We start from the raw sequence: 12,972 nt of genomic DNA on the forward strand, positions 1-12,972 counted from the left end.
GGAGGCATGGACAGAGGGGGAGACTTGAGAGAAAGAGGGGACAGAAAGAGAGGGAGAGAAAGGGAGAGACAGAGAGGGGCAGGGAAAGAGACGGAAGTTGGAAAGAAGATTAGGAGAGATAAAAAGATGGGAGGAGAGAGGAGAGGGAGAAAGAGAGGTGCTGGGATAGAAAAAGAGAGGAAGGGGTGATGGGGTGGGGAGATGGGGAGGGAGGCGAATAAATCAAATTTAGGAGTAGAAGATTGGGATTAAGGGAAGGAGAGCCAGTCATCAAATTACAACTTGAAAATAACACTGACTTGATTTCAAAAGACTGCAGGAATCAAGACTTGCTCCTGTCATTCAAATACTGCCACCTTATCACTGGAGGAGAACGACGCGCGGGTTAGCTTTCTTTTACAATGACTCGCAATATAACCCTTTGTGATGAGTCAAAGGGGTTTCGGTCTGTAATTCAGCCTCCCGACAGTAGAAGGTATCAAACCAACTCCATGTAAATATTAATAAAGAAAAACTTTTTTACACGTAAAGTACTGTCTGGAAATTCCATTATTACTCACACGCCTCACACGTGGTGTCAGAGTGGGATATGGATCCAGCTACAGTCTTGGCAATGTTTAGGGAGCAGGAGGAGAAACGAGAGGAGAGGGAGATACGGCGCCAGGAACAGCTCGCCCAGTTCTTTGGACAGCTGGTGGAGAAAATGTCGACACCAGCATCGGAAACAGCGGTTGCCCGGATGTTTGCAACACAACCGAAGTTACAAAAGATGACTCCGGAAGATGATCCCGAGGCTTTTCTGGTCACCTTTGAGAGAGTGGCAGAAGCAGCAGGGTGGCCCAAGGAACACTGGGCCATGAAACTGGCACCTTGCTTGACAGGGGAAGCTCAAGCAGCGTATAGGGCATTAATGGCCACAGAGGCAGCGGATTATGCCAAAGTAAAAGAAGCTATTCTCTCACGCCTCAGGATCACAGAAGAAACATACCGGCGCCGCTTCCGGGAATACCAGCTGTCCGAGGGGGTGCGGCCCCGGGTTGCGGGACAGTATCTCCTGGATCAATGCACCCGGTGGCTGCAACCAGAAGAACACACCCCCCAAGAACTGGTGCAGAAGATCGCGATAGAACAGTTCGCGTCTATACTACCGCCAGGAAACCGGGAGTGGGTTAAACGGAATCAACCTACCACTCTCGAGAAAGCCATCATCCTGGCGGAGGCATATGAAGACGCGAACGAAGGCGCCGTCCCTGACCCCACTCCTGCCCCTAAGCCAACCCGGACCAACCAATCAATGAAGCCCAGAGGGGGTAACCAGACCTTTAGACCATGGAGGCCGAGGTTAGCCCCATCTTGGGCGAGAGGAAAACCCCCTAACCTGTCGGTCACTGACTCACAGGACAAACAAACTCCGTTGGTGCCTTCTACCCCAGTGTGTTACAGGTGTAATGAGCCCGGACATATTGCCAGGGATTGTCCGATGATGGAGGTGGACCTGGCAAAAAGATCCTGGTCAGCGGTAACAGGTAGGAACATTGGGGAATGTCGGGAGGGCCCTTATCAATTAAGAGTACAGGTCGGGGATAAGAGTTCTTACGCATTTGCGGACTCTGGGTGTGCACAGACATTGATTCGACAAGCTCTCTTGGAGGGGGTAACCTGGGAGCCACAGGGTAAAGTGGCTATCTCCTGTATCCATGGAGAAACTCGGGTTTATCCCACCACTAAAGTTAAACTTACTGTTGATGGTTATTCAGCTTACGTTAAAGTGGCTGTAGCACAATGTTTGCCATACCCTGTTCTCCTGGGAAGAGACTGGCCGTTTTTTGATCGTATTTTAGGTCGGGAAATGGTCTTAGTTTCTACCAGGGGACAATCTAAGCAACGGGAGAAAACAATTGGCGAGATTTTCCCGTTGCAAACCGACCTGTTTAACCCTAAAATCCGCCCCAGAAAAACAAAAAGAGAGCGCCGGGTGGAGAAATATGAGGGAACTCTGAGACGACAAGGGGAGGTGTCTGACTCAAAAGTAAACCAATCTCTGAAACGGCAGGGTAAGGGAGTAGGTGTTCAGTGTGACCGGGGCTGCGAGGTTACTGATGTGGAAGGTCAAATAATACAAGATACTCCTCTCAGTGTACCTAACCATTGGGACCGAGATATTGACCTGGGATATGAACAACAAAATGATCCCACGTTACAATACGCTTGGAAACGGGTTAGATATGTTGAGGGGAAGGATATGCAGGAAGGACAACCAGTGGTATTTCCGCATTTTTCTGTATCTGGGCACTTATTATATAGAATAACCCGGGCTCCCGGGACGGGACAGCTCGTAAAACAGTTATTGGTTCCGGGGCCTTTTCAGTCGGAAGTCATGAGATTAGCGCATGACATTCCATTTTCAGGTCATTTAGGAACTGAAAAGACCCAGGAACGAATTCTGGCCCGGTTTTTTTGGCCAGGGGTTTACGGTCTTGTGCGGAAGTATGTATCTGAGTGTCCAGAATGTCAATTAGCTGCCCCGAAGTTAGTTCGCCCCGCACCTCTGGTCCCACTGCCCATTATTGGAGTACCGTTTGAGAGGATTGGTGTAGATTTAGTAGGCCCTCTGGAGGGAGCAGACTCAGGGTATCGGTATATTTTGGTAGTAGTGGACTACGCAACAAGATATCCAGAAGCTGTTCCCTTACGCTCTATGAATGCAGAAGTAGTAGCAAATGAATTGGTAAAAATATTCTCTAGGGTGGGAATCCCGAAAGAAATTCTCACTGATCAGGGCACTAATTTTATGTCTGGCTGTATTCAGCAATTATACAAATTATTAAAAATTCGTTCAATTAGAACCTCAGTTTTTCATCCTCAAACGGATGGGCTTGTTGAACGATTTAATCAGACTTTAAAAAGTATGTTGCACCGCTTTGTAGATCAAGAAAAACGCAATTGGGCCAAGCTGCTTCCCTACTTACTTTTTGCAGTTCGTGAGGTACCACAATCTTCAACGGGATTTTCCCCGTTTGAGCTCTTGTACGGTCGGCAGCCGCGGGGTATCTTGGATCTCATAAAAGAAGGTTGGGAAGAACAGTCAAAAGAGTCTAAAAATGAAGTAAAATATGTGTTACAGTTACGCGATCGCTTAGAATTAGTCGGTCGATTGGCGCATGATAATCTCAAAGCGGCACAGCAGAAGCAGCAGCAATGCTACAATAAAAATGCAAGAATCAGGAACTTTCGGCCTGGGGACAAAGTGGTGTTGTTGCTTCCCTCATCGGAATCTAAGTTGTTTGCTAAATGGCAGGGGCCATTTGAGGTTCTTCGAGCGATTGGAAAAGTAAATTATGAGATCCGACAGCCTGGGCGTCGGAAAGAAAATCAAATTTATCACGTTAATCTCCTCAAACCGTGGAAAGAACGGGAGGTCCATTTTATATTTCCTGCACAGGAGGGAGAGGACTTTGGACCCTCAATTGAGCCAGTGTCAGCAATTGGGGTCCCGATGGGGGAACAATTAACTCTTGATCAGCGCAGAGAGGTAAGCGATCTAATTAATATGTTTGCTGATGTGTTTTCTAACGTGCCTGGAAGAACGCATTTGATCGAACATGCTATTATCACTCCGCCAGGTCTAAGAGTCAGACAGAGACCGTATCGCATTCCAGAGAGTCGGAGACATTCTGTTCGGAGGGAGGTGTAGTGTATGTTGAAACTTGGGGTAATTGAACCTTCCCGAAGCGAGTGGTGTAGCCCAATTGTACCAATAGACAAGCCAGATGGGTCACTACGGTTATGTATAGACTTTAGAAGGGTGAATGCTATCTCTAAGTTTGATGCATATCCCATGCCTCGAGTAGATGAACTCTTAGACAAGCTGGGGCGGGCCCGGTTTATTTCAACCTTGGACCTGACGAAAGGATACTGGCAGATTCCATTAACTAAAGCCTCTCGTGAGAAAACGGCATTTTCAACCCCAGAGGGTCTTTTTCAATTTCGCACTATGCCGTTCGGACTTCATGGAGCTCCTGCTACCTTCCAGAGACTGATGGACAGGGTATTACAACCTCATCGAGAGTACGCTGCTGCGTATATCGACGATGTAGTTATTTATAGTTCTTCCTGGAAAGAACATTTGAATAGATTAGAAGCCGTCTTACAGTCTCTGAGGAAAGCGGGTCTCACAGAGAACATGGCAAAGTGCGCTATTGGAAAAGAAGAAACTAAATATTTAGGTTTCATAATGGGTAAGGGTAGAGTGAAACCGCTGGTTTCAAAAGTCCAGGCTCTGTTGGATTCACCGGTACCTACCACGAAAACCCAGGTGAGATCATTGTTAGGGTTGGCCGGTTATTACCGCCGCTTTATTCCACACTTTTCCACTATAGCCGCCCCTCTCACTGATCTCACTAAAAAGAACGCTCCAAATAAAATTAAATTGAGTGCAGAGTGTCAGACGGCCTTTGAATCTATTAAAACTAATTTGAGTCAGGCCCCAGCATTAGTAAGCCCGGATTTCAGCCGAGAGTTCATCCTTCAGACAGATGCATCGCAGACTGGTCTGGGGGCGGTTCTGTCCCAGGAGAGAGATGGTATAGAACACCCGATATTATACATCAGTCGGAAGTTACTGTCCAGGGAACAGAGGTATTCAGTAGTAGAGAAGGAATGCCTGGCAGTAAAGTGGGCTATGGAGTCCTTAAAATACTATCTTCTGGGACGACCCTTTGTACTCATCACAGATCACGCCCCTTTAAAGTGGTTAGACACAATGAAGGATTCAAACGCTAGGATTACGCGGTGGTACCTGGCGCTCCAACCCTTCGCCTTTCAAATAAGGCATCGTGCGGGTAAGTTACACCAAAACGCTGATTTTTTTTCCCGGGAGGGGGGGAAAAAGGGGGGGTTAGAGGTTTCCGAGTGTTCCTTCGGCTCCACTCTGAGGGGTGGGATATGTGATGAGTCAAAGGGGTTTCGGTCTGTAATTCAGCCTCCCGACAGTAGAAGGTATCAAACCAACTCGGGACTTCCCTTACCAAGATCTCGTGACCATGACGAAAGTCATCTTTATGAGGGGCGGCACCTTGGTGAGGGGCGGAAGTACGAGTATGTAAATTCCAGCCACTGGAGTCACGTGAGGTTCAAGGACACCTGTCAGTTGGAATTGGTGTTCCACTGACTACCGGGGCGGGGCTTTGCATACTAAAGGGAACGTGCTACTGTGTCCGGGGTTGGTCCCACAAAGTGTAGGCGGAGGAAAGGCTGGAGGGAGAGAATCAGTGCCGGGTTCTTGTTGTTTTTATTTTTCACGGTCGGAAGCTTTACTCACGTTGTTCTCTTGGTTTTGATTCTTTTTCTTTTGTTTTATTCAGCACATCACGAAGAGGACTAGGAAGCTTCCGATCCTTTCGTTTTGTTTCTCCAGCACGCCCTCCCTCACATCCTTCTTTTGTTTGTTTTTTTTTCCGTGTAAATATTAATAAAGAAAAACTTTTTTACACGTAAAGTACTGTCTGGAAATTCCATTATTACTCACACGCCTCACACCCTTATAAAAGTTTACCACAGTATTTGCGCAGTATTTGTTCAGTTTCCAACTGCTTTTCTCATGGTTATGCTATGCATTTTCCACAGGTTAACCTGTTTTGCCATGTATTTTATTTTTTTATTTTTTAATGAACATACCTTTCTGGACTTTGTAATGCTTACTTTTGCTTTACCATGCTTTCACTGTGCATTATTACACTTTGCTATGACTTTAGTATGATAAACTTTTATAAATGGTCCTTAAAAGCATGTTTGTTATAAACATTTGCAAATGATTTAGTAATAAGTGTTTTCAAGATGTACTGAGAATAAAGGATAAAGATTTGCCTATATTGGTAATGGTATTTAATTTGTTTTATTTTACTGGAATTTAAAAATAATGTTATAATGTGTCACCATTGAGATCATTCATCCCAGATGACACTGCTGACCGTATCCTAGCAACCTGAGTAGCGCCGGGGGAACTCTTGAGTTAAGAGACTTTAATCGTTAACTGCATACAGTGCCTTGCGAAAGTATTCGGCCCCCTTGAACTTTGCGACCTTTTGCCACATTTCAGGCTTCAAACATAAAGATATGAAACTGTAATTTTTTGTGAAGAATCAACAACAAGTGGGACACAATCATGAAGTGGAACGAAATTTATTGGATATTTCAAACTTTTTTAACAAGTAAAAAACTGAAAAATTGGGCGTGCAAAATTATTCAGCCCCTTTACTTTCAGTGCAGCAAACTCTCTCCAGAAGTTCAATGAGGATCTCTGAATGATCCAATGTTGACCTAAATGACTAATGATGATAAATAGAATCCACCTGTGTGTAATCAAGTCTCCGTATAAATGCACCTGCACTGTGATAGTCTCAGAGGTCCGTTTAAAGCGCAGAGAGCATCATGAAGAATAAGGAACACACCAGGCAGGTCCGAGATACTGTTGTGGAGAAGTTTAAAGCTGGATTTGGATACAAAAAGATTTCCCAAGCTTTAAACATCCCAAGGAGCACTGTGCAAGCGATAATATTGAAATGGAAGGAGTATCAGACCACTGCAAATCTACCAAGACCTGGCCGTCCCTCTAAACTTTCAGCTCATACAAGGAGAAGACTGATCAGAGATGCAGCCAAGTGGCCCATGATCACTCTGGATGAACTGCAGAGATCTACAGCTGAGGTGGGAGACTCTGTCCATAGGACAACAATCAGTCGTATACTGCACAAATCTGGCCTTTATGGAAGAGTGGCAAGAAGAAAGCCATTTCTATATCCATAAAAAGTGTCGTTTACAGTTTGCCACAAGCCACCTGGGAGACACACCAAACATGTGGAAGAAGGTGCTCTGGTCAGATGAAACCAAAATCGAACTTTTTGGCAACAATGCAAAACGTTATGTTTGGCGTAAAAGCAACACAGCTCATCACCCTGAACACACCATCCCCACTGTCAAACATGGTGGTGGCAGCATCATGGTTTGGGCCTGCTTTTCTTCAGCAGGGACAGGGAAGATGGTTAAAATTGATGGGAAGATGGATGGAGCCAAATACAGGACCATTCTGGAAGAAAACCTGATGGAGTCTGCAAAAGACCTGAGACTGGGACGGAGATTTGTCTTCCAACAAGACAATGATCCAAAACATAAAGCAAAATCTACAATGGAATGGTTCACAAATAAACATATCCAGGTGTTAGAATGGCCAAGTCAAAGTCCAGACCTGAATCCAATCGAGAATCTGTGGAAAGAACTGAAAACTGCTGTTCACAAATGCTCTCCATCCAACCTCACTGAGCTCGAGCTGTTTTGCAAGGAGGAATGGGCAAAAATTTCAGTCTCTCGATGTGCAAAACTGATAGAGACATACCCCAAGCGACTTACAGCTGTAATCGCAGCAAAAGGTGGCGCTACAAAGTATTAACTTAAGGGGGCTGAATAATTTTGCACGCCCAATTTTTCAGTTTTTTATTTGTTAAAAAAGTTTGAAATATCCAATAAATTTCGTTCCACTTCATGATTGTGTCCCACTTGTTGTTGATTCTTCACAAAAAATTACAGTTTCATATCTTTATGTTTGAAGCCTGAAATGTGGCAAAAGGTCGCAAAGTTCAAGGGGGCCAAATACTTTCGCAAGGCACTGTATGTGCTAATATTTTATCTGTTATTCATACCGCAGCCTTCATGATATTATTAAAATCCTTGTTGTATATAATTTCAGGGTAGATAGCTGGTAACAGGAATTACTTTATTTGACAGGGCAGTTTCTACATTCTTACACAGTTCAACTCCAATGAAAGTGGATTGACCGCGTGGAAATTAGAATCGGGGATTGAGGATTCAAAACAGGGGATCAGGGATTTACCGTAATGATTGAGAAACACAGCAAGTTCAGTTCGCAGTTTGGACCCCCTTACTACAACAGTGTGCTGCCTTCCAGGAGCCTCAGTCAAGCACATCACTGAGAATGTGGACAGGCTCCTAAAACGAACAGGAGATGACCCGGTAGTAGTCGTCCACATCGGTACAAACAACATTGGAAGAGACAGACCAAGATCACTGCAAAACACATTCAGAGAGCTAGGAAGGAAATTAAAAGACAAGACCAAAACTGTGGTATTTTTTGGGATACTGCCGGCACCTTGCAAAGGACCATATGGACAGCTGGAAATACAAAATCAAAATGCATGACTGAAATCGTGGTGCACACAGGAAGACTTCACCTTTCTTGAACATTGGAGCACATTCTACAACAAGGACTATCTATACAGGTGGGACGGACTGCACTTAAACAGAAAGGGAACCAATCTACTCAGAGAAAGGATCCTTGAGGAGGTTCAGAAGCATTTAAACTAGAAAGGAAGGGGGGAGAAAACAAAAAACAGAAGGGAGACCACATCAAAACAAGGGCAACAACTCAGGTAAGACAACTATTAAATGTAATTATCTTAATGCTAGAAGTCTCAGAAACAAAATGTTAGAACTTGAAGCTACTGCACTAACAAGTAACTACGATGTGATAGGTGTTACAGAAACTTGGTTGTCTGAGAGTGATGGAGACGAATATAATATTAGTTGGTACACACTGTATAGGAAAGACAGGCAGGACAGAAGAGGCGGAGGGGTAGCGCTATACATAAGAAATAGTCTTGAAGCCCAGGTGCTAAATCTGGACAAAGAAAACAACGCCGAATCAATATGGGTCAGAATAATGGACAAAAATTCAAAGGGCATAAAAATAGGAGCATGCTATAGACCGCCAAATTCAGACACTGAGCAAAATCATCTGTTATACAATGACATTCGAAATGCGTGTAGAAAAGGAGAAGCCATACTAATGGGGGATTTCAACTTCCCCCGTATAAAATGGGAAAACCCAATGGGGGGCACGACGGACGGAATTGAAATGGTGGAAATGACAAATGACTGCTTCCTAACGCAATTTGTCAAGGCACCGACGAGAGGGGAGGCATGCCTTGATTTAGTCTTTTCAAATAATGAAGACAGAATAACTAAAACAGAGGTCAGAGAGCCATTGGCAAACTCAGACCACAACATGGTCTCATTTGAAGTATTCTTTAAAACCCCAAAAGTAATGACTAAAGCTAAGGTTTACAGTTTTAGAAAAGCAAACTATGAAGGTATGAAACAGAGACTAACAGAAGTAGATTGGAGTAAAATAGAGAAAACATCCACAGAAAAAGGATGGCTGTTTTTTTAAAAATGTAGAGGTGCAAAACAATTACATCCCAAAAGTAGACAAATCTAAAACAAAATGGCCAAAATGGCTTAATAGATCAATTAAAAAAATATTCAGCGAAAAAAGGCACTTTACAGAGTGTTTAAAAGGGACCAAAAACAAAGTACACAGAAAGAGTACTTGGAACTGCAAACACAAGTCAAAAAGGAAGTGAGAAAGGCCAAGAGAGAGATAGACGTCAATATTGCTAAGGGGGCTAAAACCAATTCCAAAATGTTTTAGCAATATTATAACAGCAAGAGAACATTCAAAGAGGAGGTTAAATGTCTAAGAGACACAAATGGCAAAATCATAGAAGAAGAAAAAAAATAGCAAATATATTAAATGATTACTTTTCACAGGTTTTTACAAAGGAGGACACGGACAACATGCCCCACATGTCGACCTGTTCCTATCCAATTTTAAATAACTTTAGCATAACAGAGGCAGAAGTGTTAAAGGGACTAGGAGCTCTTAAAATAAACAAATCCCCTGGGCCGGATGAGATCCTCCCAATAGTACTCAAAGAAATGAAAGAAGTTATTTACAAACCGCTAACCAAGATCATGCAACAGTCTCTTGAGACAGGGGTTGTACCGACAGACTGGAAAATTGCAAACGTAATACCGATCCACAAAAAGGGAGACAAAACCGAACCAGGTAACTACAGACCAATAAGCCTGACTTCTATTATATGTAAACTTATGGAAACTATAAGAAGATCTAAAATGGAAAATTACCTACATGGTAACAATATCCTGGGAGACAGTCAGCATGGTTTTAGGAAAGGGAGATCATGTCTAACTAACCTACTTGACTTTTTTGAGGATGCAACATTGACAATGGATAATTGCAAAGCATTCAACATGGTTTATCTAAATGTGTTTCTAAAAATGTGCATTATAAATATCATATGGGAGATACTGAAATTGAAGAAGGAATCTATGAAAAAGACCAAGGAGTTTATGTTGAATTTTGCAATTTTACTATGCTTTTACCATGGTTATACTATGCCTTTGATATTTTTTATAGTTTACCCTGATTTGACATGTTTATAAATATGCTTTACCATACCTCTCTGTGCTTTACAATGCTTGCCTATGCTTTACCGTACCTCTCTGTGCTTTACAATGCTTGCCTATGCTTTACCATACCTCTCTGTGCTTTACAATGCTTGTCTATGCTTTGCACTCAGGCAATAAAAATGTTCATTATAAATATCATATGGGAGATAGTGAAATTGAAGAAGGAATCTATGAAAAAGACCTAGGAGTTTATGTTGACTCAGAAATGTCTTCATCTAGACAATGTGGGGAAGCTATAAAAAAGGCCAACAAGATGCTCGGATATATTGTGAGAAGTGTTGAATTTAAATCAAGGGAAGTAATGTTAAAACTTTACAATGCATTAGTAAGACCTCACCTAGAATATTGTGTTCAGTTCTGGTATGTGTCCCGCCCCTGTGTGCATTTGTGTGTTATATGTTGTATGTTGCGTGTGGCGTGTTAATGTTGGTGTATAGATATGGCTGCACGGGATATAAATGGGTGTGTGCAGCACGAGTTATTTAAAATGTGTAATTGTATTTAGGCATGGGGATTGCACTTCACTTCACATGCATTTAAAGTATTTAATAAGTGAGCATGAGGTTGCACATAATTAATTCACGTGCAGGGATTCAAGTGAATAATTAATTAGTAATTGAATCCCAGCACAACAGTATATATAGGTGCACGTTTCACTCACTTGGGGTTGTGTGTTCGGTTAATGGAGAACGAGTGTGGAAAAGGAGAAACTAAAAAGTAAATAACAATTGCTATCGCGTGCTGGTAGGACCAGCACGATACTTGTTTGTTGATATAGACTCACCGTGTTTGTTTGTGTGTCTGTCCGTGCACCGTTTGTTAATGTTAGTCCGTTTTGTCTGTCTGTTTATTTTGGCGTAAAGTGCCGTGTCCTGTGTTTTGTTAAAACCTTTTTATTTATAATAAACCGGCGCAAACAAGCGTCTTCGTCATTTCACCTCATCTGTCCTGTGTGTGTTATTCATTTCCTGGATCTGACGGCACCACTCAGCCAGCCGTGTGACACTGCTCTAGAAAGAGTGCAAAGAAGAGCAACCAGAATTATTCTGGGTTTAAAAGGCATGTCGTATGCAGACAGGCTAAAATAATTGAATCTATTCAGTCTTGAACAAAGAAGACTATGCGGTGATCTGATTCAAGAATTCAAAATAACGTTTCTGTGCATGGCTTCATATGTGCTTACTGTTCTTTATACATGTCCATGTGTTCGTATAATTATGCATGAAACTGAGTTTCTTTTATGTTTTTATTTTTAGATAGAAAAAAGAAATATGCAAAAAAATGCTGACATTTTAAGTAGATATCTACGGTGGAGTGTTCTGCGGATTTTATAGTATTTATATTAATAATGGCTTATAAGAAAGGAAATCAAGTAAATAATCGTATTAAACAATGTATGGATTAAATCCTTCCAATTTAATATAACTTTGTCAGTAAAATCTTTAGGAAGTGTCAAACAAAAACATCACAATAAGAATTCTTATTGGGCCACATTTTCAAAGCCTCAACTCCAGTCTTTAACTTCTACTTTTTGAAGGAGACAAAACATCTGTTAATTTAACAAAACTAGAACCGAACAGGTAAGCTAAATATTTCATGATGACGATGTACTGGCAGAATATGGTGACTTTGTGGAAGACTATAAATTCTGCAGGAGTCTGTAAATTCTGCAGGAGTCTGCAAATTCTGCAGTTTCCAAGGAATACTGCTTTCTACAGATTTAGACTGTCTCTAATCATGGCAAATGAAAAGCAACACTTTGTTCCTACTAGTGAAAGGTCAGATGTATGCAGACTAGACATATGTAACTAGACTAGGGCTGAGTATCGGCAGCATCTTCACAATACGACACGTATCACGATACAGTAAATTCAGCATGAAACATAAAAATCACACAATTGTCTCATTTGCTTGTGCAAGTGTTTGCAATAACACTGGTGAAGCACCTTTGGTCAAATAAGCTTCACAACCTGTTTTGCTTTTGTTTTCGGTTTATTCTTTAAAATACATTTCTTTAAAACAAAATTACAAGTCAGATTGTGCCTTAGGAGCCAACTGCATTTTGTTAATGGCATGTGTCCAGCACACAAACCTTAAGCGTATTTGTATTTGTATTTCTCTTGTGTTATCTGCAGAGAGTTGTATGTTGCATCTTAACTGATGGTTGCTTGTGTTGCCTTGCCTCTTCCACTGCTTGTAAAGAGGTGGGAGGGTTAAAAACCTTAACATCGCATTTCCCTACTTTTGTCATTTTAATATCAGCCCTAACTGATGCATTAACAAAGTTTTTTCCAAAGAATTTTCTTCCTTTTTGACAATATATGTATAGCTAGAAAGCCTGTATATTCTATTATAGAGCACAAAAATAAAACTGATTATATTTGTAAACTTGATTAAACACGTCACTGGTTTATATCATTCACATGATTAGTTTTTTCTTCACCTAGTCACACAGTGTTTAGCGATCTTAGCCCCCCCCCCCCCCCCCCCCGCCGCCGGCGATATGATTTACTGGGACTGGGACGTGTTGTGGTTTACTAAAGATATTTGATTTTGAGGCAGTTTCAGCTTTTTTTTATAACTGAAAAAAATGTCCGCCTCATAAACAAAGATTTTTTTCTGACGAAA

At 42.0% G+C, this 12,972-nt stretch overlaps 1 protein-coding gene across 1 annotated transcript in view; it reads right to left on the bottom strand.

Moving 5' to 3' along the window:
- LOC117405870 (NACHT, LRR and PYD domains-containing protein 3-like) overlaps nt 1-12,972 on the bottom strand; it is a 70,707-nt gene that overhangs the window by 35,341 nt on the left and 22,394 nt on the right. The window lies entirely within an intron of this gene.

This window comes from Acipenser ruthenus, chromosome 30 (genome assembly GCF_902713425.1).
Source record: "Acipenser ruthenus chromosome 30, fAciRut3.2 maternal haplotype, whole genome shotgun sequence".
Taxonomy (NCBI): domain Eukaryota; kingdom Metazoa; phylum Chordata; class Actinopteri; order Acipenseriformes; family Acipenseridae; genus Acipenser; species Acipenser ruthenus.